We start from the raw sequence: 27,117 nt of genomic DNA, 5'->3' as shown, positions 1-27,117 counted from the left end.
CAATTTGAGCATGGCCGAGATCTAGGATCTTGGCACTCAATTGGGAGGTGATTGCTGCTACAGTACACACATTGTACGTGTGATCTCATAGGCTTTCTAACGAGCTCTTGCAACCATGCAATCTCCATTCTCATCTCTGCCATCCCTTGGTCGTGGTCTACACTCTTTCCCTTATCCTGCACGCTAGCAAGTGCTTTTTTCCCCAAGGTGGTTGATCTCTCAAGGTCCCTCTGGCTTGCACTATCTCGGTTAGTAGTCCTCATGCTATGTTCCGTGAGTTGATCATCTACGCGTATTGCCTCCTCGAAGACTGGAGCTAGCATGTCTAGTTGTAAGGTGGAGTTACTGGCCAAAGCCTTGTAGAGCTCCTCACTCCGAATCCCATTCATGAACACTGTAGACACTGCCCTCTCGGTAGGTCGCTCATTGGCAGGGATTCTCTTGTAGAGGCTGTGCACCTGAGTGATGTAATCCCTAACATCCTCCTTCTCCCTTTGACTGATATTCATCAACCTAACAATGAGATTATCCGAATACCTCACCTCCGAAAACCTCTTGATGAAGAGGCCCTTAAGGCGAGCGAAGTTTGTACGTTCTGCGCCATCCAGACTAGAGTACCAGGTCCTCCCCTTTTTGCCTAAGCACAAGCCAAAGGCTTGGGCTCGCTGCGTAGGGTCAGTAAGACTGTTTGCCTCACATACTTGCTTGAACTGCTCCATGAAGCTGTACGGGTCACTGCTAGGTTCGTATCGATCTAGTTGTTTTGCTACTATGGGGACTCTAGCCTGCCCTTTAGCCCCTTGCATGACTCCCTGATGCTAGGAGGCATATTCCACGGTGGATTCCGTGAGGTTTTACGGTGGATTCCGTAAACTTAGATGACCGGGGCTCATACACAAAGAGGATTCTTTGTGCGAGAAGTTGATGGGGACGCCTGTCCTTTTCGGGTGTTTCATTAATTTAGTGTGTACGTGGGTGATTCCATAGCGGGTGATTCCGCAAAATGCATATTAAATTAATAAACGTTTATGAGTTTAGAGTGGCACTCGTAATAAATTAAGGTTAGGATTTATTTCTAACCAGTTGATTTATTTTTGTAGCTGAAGACTGCTAGGTATTCACTTTTGTCGGTTTAATTGTATTATTTTACTAACGATTATGAATGCTTCAGTTGATGTGTAGAGATAGCAGCAGTGGCGGAGGAAAGCATTGGAGTCTAGCAAGTATTCGACCTTTGGATTATATTTTGATAGGCGCCACGCCTATATTTTGTTATGTCTATTGAGACATCTATTATTGATTATTATTTTGTATGTGCCTATGCGCACGGATATGTTATTTCTATTTGGACATTGTGTTGGGCGTGCCAGACTCTATGGGCACCGTCCATTAGCTTTATTTTCCTATTTTTGTAGAAAGCAAACTCAAAAGCTAAAAGCTTGTTATATTTTTGTAAATTGGGCTATTATTGAGCATGAAGATGGAAATATACATAAAATACATGCTTTGTGAAGCGCTCACACAAGGCATGGGGGGAGATTGAACCCAATTGGTCTCTTGCTTCTTGTCGTTCATGCTTTTACATTGTTTTTTGTGCAAAAAGGTAGAGTTCATTGTTCTTGGGGACCTTCCGGGATTCACTACGTGAGCATTCTGCGACCGATCTGCGCACCACTCCCAATCCTAACACTAGCGCGGTGGCTAGGGCAGTAGCACTCTGTTCCACGAATGTATTGTCCATGAGTCACTTTGCCACCAGTTCACTCAACGTCATGCCAGCCTCTGCTGCCCATTTCCTCTCTACATTTGGTCCGGACTTGGCTGCCCCAGCTAGGTCTAGTACTCGTCTAGCCTCGTACATATCCACGTCTTGCTGCAGCCTTCTAGCCCTTTGCTCATGGTTGTAGGCAATTATGCCTTCCAGCACTCTCTTGATAGCTCTTCTCTCTTCTTCCAGGTTAGCTACCACTTCCTCTACAGATCTACCTTGGATCACGGTCCTGGTGAGTAGATCGTAGTCTTGGACCAGTTCTTGGACCAAGGTTGGAAATTCTCCTAAGTCTAATTGGCCTTCCCTTGTTCACCTCTTGATCCTGACATTGTTTCTGCTTCCAGCTCCACAAGGTTGTCAATGAATCCAATAAGCTCCGGTAGCTTCCACTCCTCTATCTTGTTACTTCCCGTGTCTTCGTGTCTTCTCCAAGTACTCCTAGTAGGGAACTCAGGCACCTGTCTAAGTCCGGGGTCTTCTCCTACTGGTGGGTTCCTTAATGTTATTAGATATCCTGGTGTGTTCCTTGTTATTGAAAAGCAGCTGCGATCCTTACTCACACATTGTGCTTAGTGCTTTCGTGGTGCTTGGTGCAAAAACAGGCTTTTCTCTTTTCTTGTTGTGCAGATTTAGTGGAGCACAAGAGTGAAGTGCTGATGCAGAAAGTGTTTAATGCAAACTCCACCTTGTTTCTACCCACGTTCCCAGCCTAATTTGAGTTCTCAACTCGGTTCCCGGCTATTCTACGGTCTTTCCGGACCCTAAGTTTGATTAGTCTTTGAGGTTCTAATGGTCAAACTAGGTCTTGGGGGTGTTCAGGGTTGCGTCCTGGGGTCAGGTCTGTGGCAAGGCCAGAAAAGGATCCTTATCTTTTTCTTCTGGCAAGATGGTCCGATTCTGGGAATCAGACAGAGCTGGTCCGACTCTGGGAGTTAGACGGTCCGATTCTTGCAATCGGACCGGTCTGGTTCGACTCTAACAGTCGGACAGGGTTGGTCCGATTCTGGGACTCGTCTGGCCCTGGTGGTTCAATTCTAGAAATCGAACCAGGAGGGTGGTCCTAGTTTTGAAGTGGTCCGACTATGGACTCGTCCGAGTCCGGCTCCAATGGTCCAACTACGATGGTCCGATTCTAATGGGCAGTCCGAATGCCACGTGGCACGTCCAATCGGGTTGGTCCGATTCTGAAATCGGACCAGTCTGATCCAACTCTCTCAGTCGGATGGTCCGATTTTGGGAATCGGACGGTCCGATCCCAGGACTCGGGTGGTCCGATTTTGGGAGTCGGACCACTGCGAGTTGGTCTGACTGCATCGGCGGCGGGCACGATTCCAACGCGTTTAAATCCTTCTTAATGCCTGCTACACTCAATCACCACAGACTTTCCATATTTGATTAGAGCACTATTGGAAAACACCAAACTCACCTGGAGCAGCACGAATTGATGGTGCCTAGAATCGGGATAGCGTTTCCTCGTCTTATGAACCAGAAGCTCTCTCTCTCTCTCTCTCACACACACAAGGCTAACTAAAGAAATGAGGTTTGTCTCAGCCTCCCAAGCCTCTTAAGGTCCTTTCCCAGCACTGCAGAACCTTACAACCAGTTCCTTGTCCCTATTTCACCCAGAAACTTGAATCTGGTCCCCTGTTTTCCTGTTTCCAGCAGTAGCCAGAACCTCTGTTTTCTCTTTTCTTACCCTAATCTAACCTTAATCTAGTGCAGCCAATATGAAAAACAGAAATGCAGAACAACAATCCTCATCTAATGCTTCCAACAAACCCAAATACTTACTTGTTTCATGGATTAAACCCTCCTAAATCTCCTAGTTATCTCGAGCACTTGTTCTCAGGCTGCAAACCCTACTTCCATGCTCGATCTGATGCGCGCGGCATTCAAGGCTCAATTCTGTCGGTCCTAACAATGGAACCAAAATGGAGGGGAGTTTCAACCTCTACCCCAAGACCTACGGACCACTTATTGCTCAAGTGTTTCGAACCGAGTGGCCATGGCTACCTCTCACATAGCCAACGCGCAATGCCTACCTTACGGGTGTAGTGAGCTTACCTTGATGCTCGATCCAGTACCCTCCTCTTTCTTGCACATCGGTAGCTCCACGATCCTTGAGGCAAGCTCAAGAAACCTCAATCTCTCTCCCATGAGCTTCATCCTCCATAGCCACGTGCGAGACAAGAGAAGAGAAGAGAGGAGGAGAAGATGAAGAGAGAAGATGGAGAGCTTCTTCTCCAAGATCCCTCACTCTCACACAATCACTCCCTCACTCCCTCACACTCTCTCAATCCCTCTCTCAAGAACAAGCAAGAAGGCAAGAAACAAGAGAAGAAGAAGAAGAAGAAGCTTTGGCCACACACAAGAATGAGCTTCCCATTCACTTTTCAACTTTATATACATGCCCTATTTTTCATGGGCGGTCATCCCCTTTTTTACATGGCCGGCCATTAGCCTAGGCCCATTTTCTCATTTCCCACCATTCTAGTCTATCCTATCCCCAACTAATGCATACAATTTGCACAAGAGTGAGCCTGGCGCTCTCTTACAAGGTTTTGGAAGTGTTTTCGCACTTAATGGTGCGCTTTTTATTCTTTTACTCTCCTTGGGCGACTCTAAGACTTCTTGAGGATCGTGCCCGTGCATTTAATTTTTTCGAGGGTCTAGTTGCCAGTTAAGGCGCCTTTTCCTTTTTTTCTCTTTTTTCCATTTCCTGCTCCTCTGTGCCGCGGTAAACACCTACAATGAAAAAAACTTGAGAAATCTCATGAGTATATTCTATTTGCTACTTGAGAAAATATAGCACAATATTTCACTCATACACACATACACACACACACACATCTTGCTTTAATCTCCTTCTATGTATATACTTGCTTCCTTCATGACATAGAAGAGGAAAACTTGGAGGATGATGATGATCTAAGAGATGTAAAAAGCCCTAGATGCTGCTTTTTTTAAAATACTATGTCACCTTACTTGCTTCATGGCATAGAAGAGGCAAAGTTGGAGGATGATATTGATCTATGAGATCTAGAAGGCCCCTCAAAAGCATAACATACCTTTGCACAAAAGACATATCTTTCTTAGCCCCTCAAAAAATAAGTGTTAAAAAGAACATTATTTCAATGGCTAGGTTTAGGAACCTTCATCTTGGTGCCCAAGGGTGTTTGTCTTACAGGGTTACTTCAAATTTGCATTGCATACTTGTTATGTTTTTCTTTTCATCTGAAATAAGTTCTTTTAATTTGATTGTGGAGAAATTCAGTTGCTTAGGTGAGGGATTACAGTAAAGAGCTCATATTTAGTGGCTAGATGTTGTAAGAAGGGCTAGTTTCAAGCAGATACAGTAGATTGACTTGTAGAAGGGGGGCTCCATAATCAAAGAAGGCTGATGGACAAGAGAAGGCTCTTGCAGATGATATAGAGGTGGCCATTCCCCTATGTTTGGAGGTTGCAGCAGGTGAGGAGAACTGTGAAGAATGGGATCAGTTGGGTGGTTTGAAGTTGTGCATGTAAGCATCATTGGCCTTGAAAAAATGTGATATATGAAAGGGTATCAAAACATGTTATATATGAATTTTTTATATATTTATTGTTGGGTAAATGGCTTTTGTTAATGTACTATACTTTGAGGTCTCTTGCTAGTAATTCCTCTAAGTTCGAATGCAGCCTACAGATTTTCATTGTTATATAGGACAAGCAAAAATGGTAAAGATCATCCTCTTCTTGACTTTCCTCTCACAAAACCCTATTGCACATTATTTAGCTTTAAATCTTAATAAGGTAGTTGAAGCTTGTGAAATCAAATGGGACAGATCTGTGGACTTTCTGATTTACATAGCAACCAATAGGGTATTCTCCACAGGCATAGATGGAGGAAGAACAAGCCATTGCCATAGATCAAGTACCATTCTATAGGATTTGAGATATCATTCCCAAGGTCTTCCATTCATTTTTCATAGTTTTTTTCCTCAAGAAAACAAGGAAGCCTTACCGAAAATTGAATTAGAGAGAAAAGAAGAGACATTGGTGTTCACAAAAGTTGTTGAGGAGCTCACAAAGATGCCATTGCTAGCTACTCTAAAGGCAAAGGTAGACCAAGGGATTGATGAAACTAAGATGGAACAAAACAAAAACTTTAGTCAAGGGTTGATAGAAAGGAACATTACATCTTCTCAATGGTAGAAGGGAAGAAAAACTTTAGTCAAGGGTTGGTAGAAGGGAAATAACTCTACCTACCCCTTAATTCCCGCCAATGGATACTTCCCTCTCTTTTGTATAATCTCCATTCTTTCCTTCAACATCGTTTTATCCTTCTCCTTTTGTACTATTATAATCTTGCACTTTGCTTGTCGCCATATCACCTTGATGGCGTGCACGAGAATATTGGAGGAGGGAACGCCAAAGAGTGGCAGAAGAGGAATATGCCAGGGAGGGATCAGTTGGTCATGTTGCGGTTGTGCAGGTCGTGAGCTAACATGGCCGCAGGGACATTGAGCTATGATATTCATGCATTGTACTGGTCGATCGTGACCTGTACTGCGCTGTGATTAGCTGTTGTGGATGTCGTGAGCTGGAAGTTGCGAGCTGATGTGTGCTGTGAGATGGATAGGAAGATCGTACACGGTGGCCTTCACTAACCTCACGCGCCTCTGCTACCTGGACATAAGTCGGAACGCCTTCAACGGTAGCGTGCCCGCGGGCTTCTTCTGCCTCAAAGCCCTACTCCACTTCATGGTCTACAGCAACTCCTTCGACGGGTGTGAGCTGCTGTGCGCTATGTGCTATTGTGCCCTATGAGCTACGAGCTGCTCATGTGCCTTGTGAGCTGCGAGCTGCCATGAGCTACTGTGCGTTGTTAGCTGCTAGAGGCTAACGTGGTCGAAGGGTTGAAGGACATCAAGCTGTGAGGCGCTGTGGTCGTGAGCTGGAAGCTGTGAGCTGTGGTCGTGAGCTGGAAGCTACGAGCCATGAGCTGTGCGGTGTGAGCTGTGGCCGTAGGGTTGAAGAACATCGATCTTGGAGACAAATTAGAGAAGAGAAGAGCTTGAGCATTAAAGGGGACTACTGTTGTTCGAGTAATCTACATCTAGCTTGGGCTTCACAACTTCTCGTGTAGTTGGCCTTATAAGCAAAGGTACCAATCAAGTACAAGCCTTTACACTAGCTTTTGTATGATTTTGTAATTTCTCATTGGCTTTTACACTAGCTTTTGCAAAGCTTAACTTTATTATAGTAAGCTAGAAAGTTGAAATTGTAGAAATAGTGAACTAAGATTCCAAGTATCGCTTATTTTAGGAGATGTGGAACCATGCTTGAGAGAGGATAACTGTTGTGATGGGATTTTTGGCCTTAGGGACACGATCTTCCTCTAGAAGTATGGTTTCATAATCTCTCATTGGCTTTTGTCCTAGGTTCTACCAAGCTTGGTTTGTGATATGGCTCTCTTAGGAGAAAGAGAAGGAATCATGCATTATAGTTATTTTGTTTTGAGAGAGAAGTACATTAAGAAAATTGAAAAAAATGTTACAAAATTGGATTTTTATCATGAAGTTCAATTCCTTCATAATTAGACTCATTCTCACTTCAAGAGATGAAAACAATGTGCATAAGAAGCCTAGTCTCACATGACCTAAGAAGGTTTTTCTAGCTCTTTTACTTTGTGTGAATAGCCATTCAAATCGCCATATATGCCAAGTTAAGTGCCTTTTGGATTCTTACATTTCTACATTCAACTCATGTACATAGTAGGACACATCTATATTCATAATAGCACACTCTTGCACCATGCATTGTCACCTAGGTGTGATCACTTGCTTGGGGATTTAGTCTAATTGTCACCTAGGTGTGATCACTTGCTTTGGGATTTAGTCTAGTATTTTAATGACATACACCTCTACTAGGACCACCCTTTCAACCTACAACCACGTTCCTTCTAAGATTCAAGAGTGTTCCACATGGGTGCTATGTGGGTTTGTAAATGTGGATTAGAGTGTTTTTTATGTGCTTCCCTACTAGTGCCTAAGTCGTTTTCTACTTCACATATGAAACACCTTACAACACTTTTATTTACTGAAATATGCTTGTTCATTAGACATTCTTGGGCACTATATTTGCAAGCTAAATGTGCATCTCGTGTAATGTATTCTTTCACTAAATATTCTTATACGATACTTGCAGGATGCATTTGCATAGCTGAGGTTGTTAAATTTGTTGCGACTTGTGGTCCAATTGTCAATTACATGATTTGAATATGTTTGTCCTTGATTTTTTTTTGTGACTCTTTTCTGTAGAAACACCTCTACTAGGACCATCCTTTTTGTAGAAACACCTCTACTAGGACCAATAAGTACAAGCATACGTAGCTTGAGAACCAATATCTTCAATAATGTTGAGATCAATGCTATGTTACTCATAGATTCAATTCAATTTTGTGAAAATTTCACAATAGACATTCATCTTGATGTATGTTTAAGGGTATGTTCATGGAATATTAATGTTTAGCATGAACATAGATATTCTTCTTCATGGAATATTGATATGATTATTTAGAATGTTTAAGGGTATGTTCATGGAATATTAATGCACTCTACTTAAATGGATTATGCCTTCAAAAGCTAAAAGTAAAAATGGAGCTACCACTAACTCTTCTATATTGCATGAAATTCTATGATATTTTGGAATGAGCAATACTCATGATTTCATTATAGTAAGCATCCTAAAATGACTTTTTTGAGGAGATGTCTAACCATGCGTGGGAAAGGATAACTGTTGTGATGGGTCTTTTTGGTCCTAGGGACACGATCTTCCTATCGAAGTAGAGTTTTGTAATATCTCATTTGCTTGTTTGAGGAGATGTCTAACCATGCTTTTGGAAAGGATAACTGTTGTGATGGGCCTTTTTGGCCCTAGGGACACGATCTTCCTATCCAAATAGGGTTTAGGGTTCTCCTATTTACTTTTTAAAGCTTCAAAGCTTAAGTTTTAAAGTTTTAAAGCTTAGCTTAACTTGAAGCTTTAAAAAAGCTTCAAATCGTTGATCAATGGTGGCGGCAGGATGTTCAGGGCGCCGAAAATTCCGCCGAGGACATATTCATGTCCTAAAAGTCGACGATTTGTTGAGAAGCCTAAAGCTTCCTAATACTCTAAGTCTACTAAGGCTTTCCAACTACTCAAGTTCAAAGTTACTTATCCTGCAAGTTTTGTTAATCAACAGTCACGTAAATCTATCAAGTTGATCAAGTTTCGTAAGTCTGCAACTCTGCAAGTCTGTCAAGTCACCTGAAGTTAGAACTGACTTGTGCCCAAAACTCCTAGAAGCACTGTTCTTGCGTAGAAATACCGAACTGCAAAGTTGTTCTCTGGAAAGTACTGTTCGCATTCGCAGACTTATTGAACCAGTTTCAGCACACGTAGTGTTCAGATTCAAAGAGGCAGAGTGATGAAAGGCAGAGTGAAGCAACAAGCTTCCTCTCTCACACACAACAATCAAACCACACTCAATAGTGAAAGATACAACCTACGGTCATAAGACCATTCACACCAAAGGCACCTACTTATTTAATGTATCTAACTACTATGGCTAGACTAGCTGTGTCCAGCTCATGTCGGTCAACACACACTAAATGAGCTTGATATTCTAACACTCCCCCTCAAGCTCAAGACAGCATATGTACTCCAAGTAGCTGTCTAAAACCACAGAACTTATCTTTACCCAGAGACTTGGTAAAGATATCTGCTACCTGCTCATCAGTCCTCACATGCATAAGATCAACCTTTCCTGCAAGGACCATCTCACGAATAAAGTGGTAGTGTACCTCTATGTGTTTTGTCCTGGCATGGTAAACTGGATTCATGGCCAGGAGTACACTACTCAGATTATCACATAACAGTTTCATTGGAGCATCAACCTGAATATCCAAGTCAGCCATAAGCTTGAGCAGCCAAGCAATCTCACATGCTGCCAATGCAGCCCCCCTGTACTCTGCCTCAGTACTAGATAAAGCAACCGTAGGCTGCTTCTTGCTGCTCCAACTGATCATGCCGCTACCAAAGCCAAAGGCATAGCCACTCGTAGATCGTCTGTCAGTTGAGCATCCTGCCCAATCTGCATCTGTGTATCCAATCAGTATCAAGGGCTTATCTCTGACATAGAACAGCCCATAGTCTACAGTGGACTTAACATACCTCATGATGCGTCTAACTGCATCCAAGTGCGGCTTTCTCGGCTTTTGCATAAACTGGCTTATCAGCCCTACTGCATAGCTCAAGTCAGGCCTAGTGATGGTCAAGTAAATCAGACTGTCGACCATCTGCCTGTACATAGTCACATCTTCTACTTCAGCCCCAGTGTTCATGTCTAGCTTTACATTCTGGTCCAGAGGTGTATCCAGTGGTTTGCATTCAGCCATGCCATACTTCTTAAGCATTTCCATGGCATAGTGCTTCTGCATCAGCCATAAGCCATTTTCAGCTGGTACGACCTCAATACCCAAGAAATACTTCAGATCTCCCAGATCTTTCATGTCAAATTCAGATTTCAGCATCTTCATAGCATGCTGAATTCCCAAGTAAACATTTCCAGTGATTATCAGGTCATCAACATATATGACCAGCACTACCAAGCCACTGTCAGTCTTCTTTGTAAACAGGCTGTGATCAGCCCTGCCAACAACAAATCCAAGACTCTGCAAGTAACTGCTGATCCTAGCATGCCAGGCTCTCGGAGCCTGCTTCAGCCCATACAGTGCCTTTTTCAGCCTGCATACATAATGCTGAAAATCAGGGTGCTCATACCCTTCCGGCTGAACCATGTATACATCCTCTATTAAATCACCATTGAGGAATGCATTCTTAACATCCATCTGCTGCAATTTCCAGCCTTTTGCAGCAGCCAAGGCAATAATAGTTTGTATGGTTGCCATTTTTGCAACCGGGCTGAATGTTTCATCATAATCCAAGCCATACTGCTGAGCATATCCTTTAGCGACCAGCCTTGCTTTGTACCTTTCTACACTGCCATCAGACTTACATTTGATTTTATAAACCCATTTGCAGCCAACAGGCTTTTTTCCTTCAGGCAGTGGTACCAAATCCCAAGTCTGATTTTCAGCCAAGGCTTTCATCTCTTCGTCCATAGCCATACACCAGTTTTCATCCTTTGCTGCTTCAGCATAAGTACCTGGTTCTTTGATCTCCATCACTTTTGTCATGTATGCATAATGCTTTGCAGAATAACCAGAGTACGTCAACCTGTCAACAGGGTATCTGACCCTCTGCGATCGTCTAGGCTGTGGTGCACTACTCGATTCACCTCTCTCACGAGGCGGAATGTACCTGTTCTGCCTCGTGCCAGGCGTATAGACAGTCGGAATACCAAGTTCGCTGTCTAAAGTATCACTAGACTCATAGCCCGAAGTCATTCTGCCAGGTGTCATCATACCATCCTCGCTAACTTTCTCTTTTCCTTTGCTGTCCAAGACATCATGTCTCCCCCTCACTGACATACCCGTGTCAGTGGACGGTGAGCTCCTCAATCTCCCTGTCCATGGGGATACTGTCTGACTGATAGGTCCTGTCATAGCAGTGCTCTGCTGCATATCAACTGTAGAGACATGAGTGGAAGGCAAATCGGATGGCACTGCAACTGGTGAGACATACCAAGAGCCCAGCTCATCAAAGATGACATCCCTGCTTACCAAAGTCTCCCTGGTAGAGGGATCATAACATTTGTATGCCTTCTTCTCCTGCGAGTATCCAATGAACACACTCTTATGCGCTTTGGGATCCAACTTTTTCCTTTTCTCATCTGGAATGTGCACATAAGCAAGGCAGCCAAAGACCTTCATGTGTCTTACATCCGGCTTATAGCCATAGAGCCTCTCAAACGGTGTCATGTCATGAATGCCTGCAGTGGGAGTCCTGTTTAGAATATATGCGGCTGTCACAACAGCCTCTGCCCAATAGTAGAGCGGCATATGCTTCTCATTCATCATGGCCCTAGCAGCTTCCATCAGAACCCTGTTCTTCCTTTCAGCTACTCCGTTTTGCTGCGGAGTGTAGCTGCAGGTTAGCTGCCTACGAATGCCATTTTCAGCCAAAAAATCAGCAAATTCATTGGAGACATACTCCCCACCGCTATCAGATCTCAAGTAAGAGATGTAACACTCAAATTCCTTCTCAACATGTGCCTTAAATTTCTGAAAAACAGCAAAGACCTCATCTTTTGTTTTCAATATGTGAAGCCAGGTATATCGACTGTAGTCATCAATGAAGGATACATAGTATCTGGAACCCCCCATAGATGCATTATGAGCTGGTCCCCAAACATCAGAGTGCACTAACTGCAGTGGTCGTGTACTCTGTCTTACATGCCTGACAAACGGCAATCGTGATTGCTTACCAAACTGGCAAGCCTCGCAGACATGACCAATATCTGAATATTGGAATCTAGGTAGCTCTGTTACCAGCTGCTTCTTCTGCATGGTCTGCAGCCTCTGCAAATTGACATGCCCCACTCTCTTGTGCCAAATCTCTAAGTCCCTGATAGTGCCAGAACCCTGAGCAAACATAGTGGAATTCAGCTCTGGCAGTGTAGCATCAAGAGTGAACATTCTTCCATTTCTGTGGCCTTTCACGATCAACTTGCTTCCATTGCCAAACTCTTCAATAAAGCAGCCATGCTTATTGAAGCGAACCTGCAAGTTCTGCTCTGTCATTTGGCCCACAGACAATAGGTTCTTCGTAATCGAAGGAACATGCAAAACATCATGAAGATTCTTCTTCCTGCCATCATGTACAACCAGAGGCACTTTGCCTTTATGCTCAATGCTATGTTGCGTGTCATCACCTGTGCATACATAGCCATGCTTTTCAACCACCATATCCGTGAACCAATCACCATGAGGGGTCATGTGATTTGACGCCCCCGAGTCAATGTACCACACTACATCATCAGATGATTTTTCAGCAGCCTTATTTTTGACATATTGCATGGCAAACAGTCTATCACCAGAGTCATCTGCCTGACTGGACGTAGCATAATGTCCATGCTGCTTGCCCTTCTGATTTCCCTGCTTCTTCCAGCAATCCTTTGCAATATGCCCATACTTTCCGCAGTAGTGACAATCCTTGTCCTTATTTGGATTGTCTGACTGACGCTGCTGCTGCCATGAGCCTCTGCCACGGGAGTTCGATCTCCCCCTGCCTCGAAAGTTGCCACTACCTCTTGCATTTGATGACTGCTGATTGCTATTACTATAGGATGCATTCTGCTGGCCTCCTCTGCCAGATCCATAGCCTCTACCACGGCTACCACGACCACGCTGATTCGAATAAAAAACTGCATCCTTATTCTTAGAGCTGCTTGACCCTGTAGCTAAGCCAAGCTTCACCTCTTCATGAATCAATAATGCAACCAGCTCATTAAAATCAGGCATCTCAGCCCGCACAGATACTGAAGTGTCAAAGGACTTATACTCCGGACCCAAACCATTTAAGGTCACTGCAATCATATCCTCATCTTCTACCTGTGAGCCAACAGATGCGAGCTGATCTGCTAAGGTTTTAATTTCCGTGACATAGTCCTGTATGGATCTGTTCCTCCTCTCTATGTTGTTGAATTTTTGCTTCAGTTGTATCTTCCTGGCACTCGTAGTTGTGCCATAGTACCTGACCAATATGTTCCATGCATCTGCTGGGGATTTACAGTTCATGATCTGCATCACCATAGCATCCGAGATACATAATGATAGCCAATGTAAAACTCTGCGAGCTCTTTCCGTCCAAGCCCGATGTGCTCGTCTTTGATCAGCTGTAGGATTCCTATCTGGAACTTTAGGTTCAGCCTCAACACCTGTCACTAAGTCCCAGTATCCTTTGCCTATCAGAAAGTTCTCCATGCAGAACTTCCATATTGCATAATTGTTGCTATCAAGCTTTTCTCCCACAATCTAGGTTACATTATCAGTTCTATCAGCATTTGCCATGTTGCAGACCTTGCCTGACTACCTGCAAACCAAGATTTTCTTAACAGTTCAACTTCAGCCCGGAACTGTTTATGACAGTTTTCTGCAATTAATTGCAGGAAAAAAACCAGTAAATTTCAGTCAAATATCAGCCCAAACAACGTCCCAATCGGTTGATCCAACTCATACAGACAATTGCCAATACATATGTCTGATGTTCGGTTCAGATTTAACTCCTGCAGATCCACTGCCAGATTCCAAAAGCATGCAGTCCAAACCTGTAAACTGCAATTACAGCAGCCTTTCCAAAGTCAAACTCCCACTGAATACACGTAATGCATATTCCAAAACTGCTTAGTTGACTGCTGGTACATATGCCACTTCAGACATAAGCATAGAGACACAGAACAGTGCATAACCAGCACATGCAAGTGCCAACAAATTCAATTGCAGGTTACAATCAACCAAAGTTCAGCATATCAAGTTCCAATCAGACCCAAATTGTCTCCCGATCATGTCATACATTTACTTCGTAATGGTGAGGTCAATACATGAGCATCTAGGTATACATAGACAACCTATTTTCACTGACCAAAGCATAAGACCTCATGAACCATTTGTACTTGACCAAGGCAATATGTCTGCATTCACTTCAGCTCTGGACTTCAGTTTTCAATGATACTCATTGAATGTTTCAAGCCTCCATACATCCAGCATGTATGTGACAGCTCTCATAGGTGATAGAGCTCTAGAAATGACCTGTATTGCATTAGTAGTATCTAATGCTTATTACTGACAGTACATGACAGTTTTCAGCAGTGAACAGTTCTCAGATCTGAATATTTTACTGAGAAAATTTAGCTCAAGTACTTCACATCAAGTACATATAACTTCTTGACTTGTATTGTCTGCAATGCAATCTTCCCAGCCAAGTGTCAAGTAGTGCTTCAGTAAAAGCTAATGCTTGCTGCCCACTGTTCTGAGACAGGTTTCCAGCCTGTTTACACTTCCAAATCTGAGTATTTTCTTCAAGGAACTTCAGCTCAAAGTCCTGAGAACTGATACTTATGTCTTCTAGAATGCTCCTAGGCTCTAGTGAGGTCCATAAAGCATGTCAGAGAGCTTCAAGGCTCTTCCAAAGTATTGCATATGCTGTATATACACTGTATACAGCAGTTCAGCCTTCTGTTCCAGGTCTGTGTACTCTGATTTTAGCTCATAAGAGAACTCCAACACAAGCAATGACTTCTTGTAACCCTGAACTACCTTCCAGTGTCTGCTCACTAGCATTTGATGACCTCTTGTACAGTGCTCATGTCAATTTTGCTTCAGCAGAAGCCATGCCTTCAGCAGGGGCAAACACGCAGGCTGGGCAGATCTGTGCTACTGCACATCTTGCTCATTACCATGACAATGATACACTCACTGATGCTCAATCAGTCCTTGGAGGACCTCTCAGCAAGCAACAACCCTTCTTCAAGCCAGAAGACTCCAATGCTTCACTGTACATACCTCTAGTGTGACCTTTGATGGAGATGGCAGTCAGTCCTCTTCTTTTTTCAGCTCTTCAGTTCACTCTTCAAGTCTTCTTATTGAGTGCATTCCACCAGTGAGCCCATTCATGGCTCTGATACCATGTTCAGATTCAAAGAGGCAGAGTGATGAAAGGCAGAGTGAAGGAACAAGCTTCCTCTCTCACACACAATAATCAAACCACACTGAATAGTGAAAGATACAACCTACGGTCATAAGACCATTCACACCAAAGGCACCGACTTATTTAATGTATCTAACTACTATGGCTAGACTAGCTGTGTCCAGCTCATGTCGATCAACACACACTAAATGAGCTTGATATTCTAACACGTAGAAGGTCAAAACACAGATTTTTCAAAGATTACAAATCCCGCAATAGCCAAAGATGAAGATTGTGAAAGCCACACACAAAAAATATATAAGCCTTGTACACCCGATCTTGAGCTACGCTCATCCCGCTAATTGGATTTTGAGAGTGTGAGGTCTTTTGAAGTTTTGCAGGATGAGGGAACCACATATGGATGATTTAATGGCTAAGGGCGATCTACCTGAACCTACGATGGAGCAATAGGTGGATTTAATTATGATGCAGTTGGATGAAGAACGACGAGCTCGGCAAGCATTGCAAGTTCAATTGGCTAATTTACAAAGATCGCTACTGACAAAGAGGAACCACAATCTGAAGATCTTATCCGACGTACCATCGACATGACTCTCAAAGCTCAATCCATCCACAAAGAAACAAAGATAAGTAAAAGAAATTTCAAATTCCGTACTTTCAATGGCACTCGAGATGGAAAAACTGTTCTTGCATTCATCAGTCAGTTTGATGATTACTTTCATGAGGAAACATACGCTGAAAAAGATAAAATCAAGTGTGTCACTAATCATTTAGTGGATAGAGCATCTCTTTGGTGGACCGTGGTTCGTAAGAGCATAGATTGTCCCACTACCTGGGAGAATTTCAAGAAGAAGTTTATGCATAATTTCCTTCCTCCACAATTCCATGAAAAAGATATAAAGCAATGGGACCTTCTTCAGCAAAGATACCATGAGCCTATTCCTCAGTACACCGAATGCTTTTGGAATGCATTACTCCAGTTACGCATGCTTGAAGACGTACCTGAAGCGACACACAAGCACAAGTATATGTCTGGATTACTTGGGCATTACTACGCTGAAGTCAATATGTTCAAGCCTGCAACTCTTGAAGACGCAATTTCTTTAGCTCATGACACTGAAGACAAGCTTCGAGGAAGAGACAAGTGTCCACAGCAATTTCAAGCCAATGGTAACTATGGATCTAAGCAATTCAATTCAAATTTTAGAAGATTTAATCAAGGTCATTTTCCTTCATCATCTTTCCGTAAGACTTGGGCAAAACCACCTGCTTTACCATCGAATACCAATCAAAACCCCAAGCCAATTTCACAGCCAAATCCTAATATTCCTAGACTTCCTACCATTGCAAACAATGTAATTAAAGCCAAACCTATAGTGTGTTACAAATGCCACCAACCTGGACATCTAGCAACCGATTGCCAATTGAAGAAGCCACCTATCCATATCAACTATCTTGGAGCAATGGAAGATGAAGAACATGAAGAAATGCTTGATTTCACGGAGGATGAAGACGACATTACTACTCCTTCGGATACTTTACCAGGTATGCCAACTCCACATTCTTTATTGACAATGAAATGTTTAGTGCATGGAAAAGAAAAGATTATTTTGCATGATGATGATAGTACTCATGATTTTATTTCTGCAAAGTTATTGAAAGAATTGAAATTAGAGACTGTACCTACGCATTATCGCATTAAAGCAGCATTCTTAGGCACAAGGTATAATGGAACACAAGAGGTGCATGATTTAGAAATTCAAATTGGTGAATACACTGAAAGAAAAAAATTTCTAGTTGTACCATTACAGTCCACCGATATTATTTTAGGTATGCCTTGGCGTCATCAGCATAACCTTGATATAGATTATTCCACACATTCAATAAATATTCATTTTCAAGGAAAATATATTACATTGTATGGTATGCATTCATCTAATAATTTTCCACAGCTTTCTCATACTCAAGCTAAATGTGCGTTACGCAAAAGTAGTAAATCTTATCTTATTTGGGTGAATGAACTGTAAGTTAAAGAAAAACATATGCACCCTAGGCATAAAGAATTTTTTTACACAATTTAAAGACTGTTTTACAGAAGATCTACCACCTGGTTTACCTCCTTCACATGCTGAAGACCACAAAATAGATTTAATTCCTGGTACACAACCACCTTGTAAAGCACCATATAGGCATAACCAGATAGAGCAGAAAGAAACTCAAAATCAAGTTGAGGAATTACTAAATAGAGGATTGATTAGACCTAGTAGTTCTCCATTTGGTGCACCTATTTTGTTGGTAAAGAAGAAGAATAATACTTATCGTATGTGCATTGACTATCGTGCTTTAAATAAGATCACTGTAAAGAATAGATATCCAATTCCTAGAGTTGATGACCTTATGGATAAACTGCAAGGTTTTGCCATATTTAGTAAAATAGATCTTAAATCTGGTTATCATCAGGTGAGATTAGATAAGTCTGACATATTCAAGACTGCATTTAGAACAGAATTTAGTCATTATGAATTTTTAGTGATGAATTTTGGATTGACTAATGCACCTGCTACATTTAGTAGAATGATGAATCATATATTTTTGAAATATCAGCATTGTGTTATTGTATTCTTTGATGATATCTTGGTGTTTAGTAAAAATGAGAAAGAACATTATGAACATCTATCATTGGTTTTCAAGTTGTTGGAAGATAATCAATTGTATGCTAATCTGGAAAAGAGTGAGTTCTTTAAAACAGAAATTGAATATCTAGGTCATATTGTATCATCAGATGGTATTAAGGTTGACCCTAAGAAGATAGAAGCAATATTGAACTAGCCTATACCTAAAAATGTGCATGAGTTACGATCTTTCCTAGGTCTTACTAGTTTCTACAGGAAATTTGTGCGAAATTTTTCATTACTTGCTTTGCCTTTGACTAAACTTTTAAAGAAAGGTATTGTTTATCATTGGTCTGATAATCAACAGAAATCTTTTGACTTATTGAAACATGCATTAACCCATGCTCCTGTATTACAACTGCCTGATTTTAATAGACCATTCTTTTTAGTAGTTACTGATGCTAGCAGATCTAGAATAGGAGCCGTACTTATGTAAGATAATCATCCCATAGTTTATTCTAGTTGTAAACTGAAACCCTCCGAACTTAAATATTCCACGTATGATAAAGAATTATTAGCTGTGGTACAAGCTTTAAGACAATGGAAACATTACTTAATGGGTTCTGAGTTAATGATTAAGACTGATCAACAAAGTATTAGACATTTACTTAGCCAACCCCAAATATCTGACCGACATATCAAATGGGCAGTCCTTATTTAGAGTTTTCATCCCATCATTCAATATCAACCAAGTAAAAAAAATGTAGTGGCTGATGCATTAAGTAGAAGACCCACCATTCATAATATTTCTGTTATATCATTTGATTCTCTAACTCCTATGAAAGATACTTATCATCAGGACATTACTTTTCATGCTGATTGGAATAAATTAGTTGGAAATAACTGGATTCCTATTGATTCACTGTCTTATAATGATGGATTCATGTTTTATGAAAAGAGATTATGTGTTACAATTCCATTTAGATCTTTTGTTTTGAATGAGATTCATTGTCGTCCATACTAAGGTCATAGAGGTATCATATCTACTTTGTGTACATTAACTGAAGATTTTTATTGGCCACATATGGACACTGATGTATCTAACTTTGTTTCTGAATGTTTGATTTGTCAAAGAGTTAAGAGACATCATGGTAAACAGTATGGATTACTTATGCCTTTATCTATTCCATCAAGACCATGGGAACATATTTCTATGGATTTTATTACTAGTTTACCTAATACTAAAGCTAACCATGACATGATTTGGACTGTAGTAGATAGGTTTAGTAAACAAGCATATTTCATTCCATATAAGAAAACTTTAACAGCATCTCAGGGAGCACAATTGTTTTTGAAAACTGTTTTCACTAATCATGGATTACCAAAAGTTATTATTTCTGATCGTGATTCTAGATTTTGTAACAACTTTTGGATTACTTTGTTTGCTAACCTAGGAACAAAGATTGACTTCTCATCTGCATTTCATTCTGAAACTAATGAACAAACAGAAGCCACTAACAGTACTATTCTAGATCTTTTACGTGCTTACACTATTTCTAAACCACAGACATGGGACACACATTTGCATTTACTGCAGTTTGCATATAATAATACACCACACACATCTACAAAGAAAGCACGGTTTGAAGTGATTTATGGTTATAGATTGTCTACACCTGTTGCATCTTTATCAAATAGAATTCAGAATGTTGATGATATTGCTACTATGCACGCTACTCTTTTGATGAGGTTAAAGACATAATTGCCAAAGCCCAGCAATCATATACCAAACAAGCCAATAAGAAAAGACAAGCAATGAATTTCAAAATTGATGACTATGTTTGGTTGAGAATAGAAAATCGTAGATTACAAAGTGTAGATAAACATCCAGTTGTGAAATTAGTACTTAGATTTTATGGACCATTTAAGATTAGTCACAAAATTAATGGCAATGCATTCAAGTTAGAATTACCACCTCATTGGAAAATTCACAACACATTTCACATTACCTTATTACGACCCTTTAGAGGCCAATTACCTGTACACTCTGTTTATGAAAACCCACCTTTGTTAGATGAAGAGACTAAAATACTTGAACCTGAAGCTATCATAGATACTGACTTTATGACCACTAGAACTGGTCGAAGATATTCTAGATATTTAGTCAAGTTTAAAAAACCATCCTATAGAAGAAGCCCAATGGATGCACGCTAGAGACTTAAATGCTTTCCCCACTCTGTTAGCTCCACATTGAGCTAATAGCAATTGAGGTCAATTGCTATCCCACCCCGGGGGTATGATGCCAGGAGGCATATTTCACGGTGGATTCCGTGCCACGGTGGATTCCATGAGGTTTTACGGTGGATTTCGTAAGCTTTGTTGACCAGGGCTCATATACAAAGTGGATTCTTTGTGTGAGAAGTTGATGGGGACGCCTATCCTTTTCGGGCATTTTATTAATTTAGTGTGTACATGGGTGATTCCATAGCGGGTGATTCCGCAAAATACATATTAAATTAATAAACGTTTATGAGTTTAGAGTGCACACTCATAATAAATTAAGATTAGGATTGATTTCTAACCAGTTGATTTATTTATGTAGCTGAAGACTGCTAGGTATTCACTTTTGTCGATTTAATTGTATTATTTTACTAACAATTGTGAATGCTTTAGTTGATGTGTAGAGATAGCAGCAGTGGCGGAGGAAAGCATTGGAGGATAGCGAGTATTCGAGTTATCACTTATATTTTGATGGGCGCATACCTTAGGCATGGCACCTATATTTTGTCGCGCCTATTTATTGAGGCGTTGGATATTTATTTATTATTTTGTATGCGCATGGGCGCACGATTATGATATTTGTATTTGGACATTATATTGGGTATGCCTGACTCTTTGGGCGTCGCCCATTAGCTTTATTTCTATTTTATGCTAAAGCAAACTCAAAAGCCAAAAGCGTACTATTTTGTAATTTGGGCTATTATTTGAGCTTGAAGATGATTAATACATAAAATAGATGCTTTATGGAGCGCTCACACAAGGCATGGGGAGAGATTGCACCCAATTGGTCTCTTGTTTATGTCGTACATGCTTTTTACCTTGAGTTTTGTGCAAAAAGTAGAGTTCTTTTGTTCTTGGGGACCTTCCAACATTCACTACGCAAGCATACGGCATCCGATCTGCGCACCAGATACTTGGATTGTTAGACATCTCCTCAAACAAGCGATACTTGAAGCTTACTATAATAAACTTATACTCAAGAAAGCCTAGCGTAAAAATCAAACAAGATATTACAAAATCCTACTTGGATGCATTAAAAAGTAGAGAGATGAAATCATTACAAAGTAGAGAAAAGTAAAGAAAAAGAGACAATTAAAAACGGATTGAGCTATAGAGATATGGTCCTCCATGGACCTGAGACGAGATCATCTCGTTAGTTTTCAGCAGACCCAACTAGGTTGGGACATCCAAGCCGTATCTTTACTTCAACCCCTAAGATATCCATTCTATAAGATTTTGTTTCAACTAAATCCAAGCTTTTTCTTCAATCTCTTCAATTTGATTCATAAGAAAATGGGTAAAAGAGTCCCATGGTGTTGATGCAAATTGGTAGGGATAGATATACTAAGGATAATCCTTAAGCTAATAGAATAGAAAGTGAAAATTTTCACTTTGATCTTGACACTTGAAAATAGAATATCTTCATTATACAGTGTTGTAATATCAACTTTTTAGCAAGGACTAATTGATAAGACAAGGATAATATATTATAATTAGAAGAAATGAAGTACTTTGATTTCTGGGAGATAAAAATATTTACCTAGTAATAGATTAAAAATGTTTATTATTCAATTTTGTCTCTTAAAATATAAAAAACATTAAACAAGTAATAGATAGAAGTATTAGTGATATTGTGTATCATATCAACTTTAGGACTAAGATGATTTTATGTGTACAGGATGCTTCGAAGAATATGAAGGATACAACTTCTTACTTGATATTAGCTCTTGGGAGTATTTTTCTCATCATACCCTCAACTATGATTAGCACTATGGGGTTTCAAGTTTCAATATCTTCAATTGTGATTCTTATTAGCACTATGAGATTTCAATACCTAAATGATGGCTTGATGTCATGGGATGATACTACTCATGCTATCATATCCTAGCAAATCTCTTAAGATCTCTTCCCTTGATTTGCAAGAAGAAATAGAAAGGACTTGACTCTGTTTCTTTCTCTCAGAACTCTCATTCTAATGCAAACTGATTTAATAATTGAAAGCATCACTGCATTATTGATGCTTTATCCTTGTATATCTTTTTTCAAATGTAATATATCTCAATTTCACAAAAAAAAAGACCATCAAAATAATCTTTGTGATTATAGATCTCCTTTACTCTATAGTATTCATGATCTTATTTATTTTTAAAAAATAATTTAAAGAGTATTATATGATGTTATACAAAGTTCTCTACATGAAATAACATGAACGTTTGACAAGTCAATGAAGTTAGACAAATAAATAACATGAACTTCCTTGAGTAAAAGAGGATCTAGATTGATTTGTTGGTTGATCAAGTACTCTAGGGGAGATTGGAACCTTGACAATTGTTTGCTTTGTCCTTGTCATCATTGTTGCGCCTAAGAATATGACAGGAAGAGTAAAAAAAAACTATTCGCTGGTATGGTCAATACGACATGGAGAGGATAAGTTGATATGATGCGAGAGCAGCAAAGCCAAATTTTCGCAGGGTCATATTCGCGCCGTATCGTGGAGCAGCTCATACGGCGCGAGCGTGGCAAAAAGCATAATGTTTGGTACTATACTTTTCGCTCCATATCGTGGATGACTTGATATGGTGCAAGAGTGGCACAACAAAATCTCCGTAGGGGTCCTCCTCGCTCCGTATCGTGAAGGAGTAAACATGCGCGTGCAAAGTACACCCCCCTTGTAATGACTTATTTTTTGTGAGACCTTAAACCCATCAAAAAAATTCAAAAGAAAATCCATAAGTTTATTAGGTTTTGAAAAATTTTAACTTTTTAAAAATATTTTTTTGAGCTCGTTTGCTATTTTAAAAATATTTTTAAGCAAAACAGGGCCTAAAAAGACTGAAAAAATCACAAAAAAACCACCCAAAAATAGCATAGCCGATACGGCGCAAAAATGGGTATCCGAGCATGAAACCCTACTTGGATAGCCGAAAATCGTGTCTGTATTAGCCCTAGAGACACGATTTTGAAGCATAGCCGAAAATGCTTCAAAAAATGTACTTTTATTAATCACGGGATTAAGAAAAGGGCCAAAGAGAGTTTGCCACGTGTGCAAGAATATGGTATTCTTGTCTCCTCTTTTTTGGAGATAGTAGAGTCCACTTCGTGATTCTCTCCTCTTTTTTAGCCAAAATCTCCAATGTCTGACATGTTTTGGTAGTCCCCAAAGTCCTTATTTACTTATAAAATCTAACAAATGACATAATAAAGTTGGTGTGAAGTTAATGATGATTTTTTTGAAAGTCGAAAACTTTTTGGCGCCCAATATATTTTCATTAGTCTTCTTAATATTCCTTTTTAGTTCATTCACCTTTCTCAGTGAGCTTCTTTCTCTACTTTTTAGTTCATTCATCTTTCTCGATGAGCTTCTTTCTCTGTGAATTTAATTTAAGTATGGCATCCAGAAGGCGCTCTTCTCGTTTAGTAAACTCTTGCACTGTCTATAGCCACAGAGTTGATGAAAATTGGGAGCCAAAGATATTTAGTATAAACGATTAGGTTGCCATGCTGCCCTCTTGCAAGGACTCTCACAAGGTGAAAAGAAAAAAACGAGAGGATATTAAACATCATTGGAAGGGACGTATCATTTCTTTCAAAATTATGCATGAAGGGTGGTTTATCAAACTGCAACATGTTTACATGGCGAAGGATATCCACTTGCCTCCAAACGAGTATGTTTCGCAGCAAACACATTGTAAGACTTGAGTTGATAACGTTTTTTTTTTTTCATTTAAGCAAGTACTAATAACGAATTGTTGGTTGTAGATATATTTCTATCAACAAGTACGGAATGGCAACCTATGGAAAGCTTAAGTGGAACCTTCCATGCGATTCATAATGTGTTCATAGACATTATCTATGCTGATCAGATTGTGGGTTCTTTTATTATGCATGTTTCGTGGCTTTGTGGAGGGGAATCGGAATCAACAAGTGTGATTACCCTATCCAAAATCAACTCAATACATTGCTCCCTTATCCATCGCATATATGAGTTAGGGTAATCTTAGCACTAGGAGAAAAAATGTAACAAGTTGGTAAAAAAGGGTCCCTAAAAAAACCAACAATATGAAAGAGACTTACATTCACTCCATCTATCTTGAGTATCTTTGAATCTATTGTCCTGCAGACATTTGAAAAGCACTCTTTTTCCACAAGTATATGTATGACTTTGTGACTTTGCAATGGTACTTCTTGTTAGAGAGAGTTTAGGGTTTTCAAGGATCAACAATATCCTCATATGTGGTGTCCAAGAAGGTAGTCAGGAGCCTGCCAGCACTGCAAATGGAAACATGTAACTAAAATTGACAATCAAATAAAATAAATAATTAACCAAAAAGCAAGCAATATTCCATTCAACCCACATTCTTCCTTGGACATGGATACCACTTAGGGAGTTCATGAGGATAATTTCTCTGGTGAGTGTATCTGATGTAATAAAAAAAATTATGGTAGTTGTGATGGAATCAAAAGCTTTGAAAGACATTGCTATATTTGAACCAAATCTCAAAAAAAATTCCATTGATAACAGTGGATCAACAATACACATAATTCTAGAGATTTATTGGCTAAGAGATGCAATCAATGTCCTAAAGCTAATAGCAAAAATAAAGGAGTGTTATTTGCAATCAATAGCACAATTATTCTATATACTAAAAAAATTTAGAGTCAAAATGCCTTACCTTATGCAATAATAAACTACAGAATCTAACAATTAAATATCATTTTTACAACTAGCATGGACTTGTCCTCATGAGATATGCTAAGATAGTCCTCTTCCTCAGAAGTGCAAGAAACATTGATAACCATTTGCCCACACACCTCACCCATTCTCTTATAATTAACAGGTCCAAGTACATCGATTTTTCTCTTGCAAACATCATCCTCGGTACCTTATTCTACTAATCATATTAAAATCTTTTTTTATTAGGGTGATCTTATGAGCATGAGCAGCAACAATGTAAGGATAATTCATAAAGTCATAAAGTCAACCATGTGAGGATAAGTTGATATGACGTGAGAGCAGCAAAGCCAAAATTTTGCAGGGTCATATTCGCATCGTATCGTGGAGCAGCTCATACGGCGCAAGCGTGGAAAAAAGCATAATGTTTGGTACTATACTTTTTGCTCCATATCGTGGATGACTTGATATGGTGCGAGAGTGGCACAACAAAATCTCCGTAGGGGTCCTCCTCGCTCCGTATCGTGAAGGAGTAAACATACGCATGCAAAGTACACTCCCCTTGTAATGACTTATTTTTTGTGAGACCTTAAACCCATCAAAAAAATTCAAAAGAAAATCCATAGGTTTATTAGGCTCTAAAAATTTGTAATTTTTTAAAAAGATTTTTTTGAGCTTGTTTGCTATTTTAAAAATATTTTTAAGCAAAAAAGGGCCTAAAAAAGATCCAAAAAATCACCAAAAAACCACCCAAAAATAGCATAGCCGATACGGTGCAAAAATGGGTATCCGAGCATAAAACCCTACTTGGATAGCCGAAAATCGTGTCTGTATTAGCCCTAGAGACACGATTTTGAAGCATAGCCGAAAATGCTTCAAAAAATGTACTTTTATTAATCACGGGATTAAGAAAAGGGCCAAAGAGAGTTTGCCACGTATGCAAGAATATGGTATTCTTGTCTCCTCTTTTTTGGAGATAGTAGAGTCCACTTCGTGATTCTCTCCTCTTTTTTAGCCAAAATCTCCAATGTCTGACATGTTTTGGTAGTCCCCAAAGTCCTTATTTACTTATAAAATCTGACAAATGACATAATAAAGTTGGTGTGAAGTTAATGATGATTTTTTTGAAAGTCGAAAATTTTTTGGCGCCCAATATATTTTCATTAGTCTTCTTAATATTCCTTTTTAGTTCATTCACCTTTCTCAGTGAGCTTCTTTCTCTACTTTTTAGTTCATTCATCTTTCTCAATGAGCTTCTTTCTTTGCAAATTTAATTTAAGTATGGCATACAGAAGGTGCTCTTCTCGTTTAGTAAACTCTTGCATTGTCTATAGCCACAGAGTTGATGAAAATTGGGAGCCAAAGATTTAGTATAAACGATTAGGTTGCCATGCTGCCCTCTTGCAAGGACTCTCACAAGGTGAAAAGAAAAAAACGAGAGGATATTAAATATCATTGGAAGGGACGTATCATTTCTTTCAAAATTATGCATGAAGGGTGGTTTATCAAACTGCAACATGTTTACATGGCGAAGGATATCCACTTGCCTCCAAACGAGTATGTTTCGCAGCAAACACATTGTAAGACTTGAGTTGATAATGTTTTTTTTTTTTCATTTAAGCAAGTACTAATAACGAATTGTTGGTTGTAGATATATTTCTATCAACAAGTACGGAATGGCAACCTATGGAAAGCTTAAGTGGAACCTTCCATGAGATTCATAATGTGTTCATAGACATTATCTATGCTGATCAGATTGTGGGTTCTTTTATTATGCATGTTTCGTGGCTTTGTGGAGGGGAATCGGAATCAACTAGTGTGATTACCCTATCCGGATATGGTCGATACGACATGGAGAGGATAAGTTGATATGATGTGAGAGCAGCAAAGCCAAATTTTCTAGAATGTTCGTCGATGTTGAGATTGCCTACACACCACACGACCTACAAGCAAACAATCCTCTTTTTTATTTCAAATTTCGACCAAAAATACAAATAAAACAAAACAAGAAAAGGTATGTGGTTTCCACATTGCATTATTTCTCACAATGATTCTTGAACTCCTTTAAGGCCCTCCTTAATTAGTTCCGTCACTAGTGCATTCCTATGCTAACGAGTATTTGTTCTGCTTACTTGGCCCCCCGCCCCCAA

This window comes from Lygodium microphyllum, chromosome 1, assembly GCF_053477565.2.
Source record: "Lygodium microphyllum isolate KBCC chromosome 1, Lygodium_microphyllum_v1.1.10, whole genome shotgun sequence".
NCBI classification, from domain to species: domain Eukaryota; kingdom Viridiplantae; phylum Streptophyta; class Polypodiopsida; order Schizaeales; family Lygodiaceae; genus Lygodium; species Lygodium microphyllum.
Note: the sequence above shows the minus strand (reverse complement) of the source record.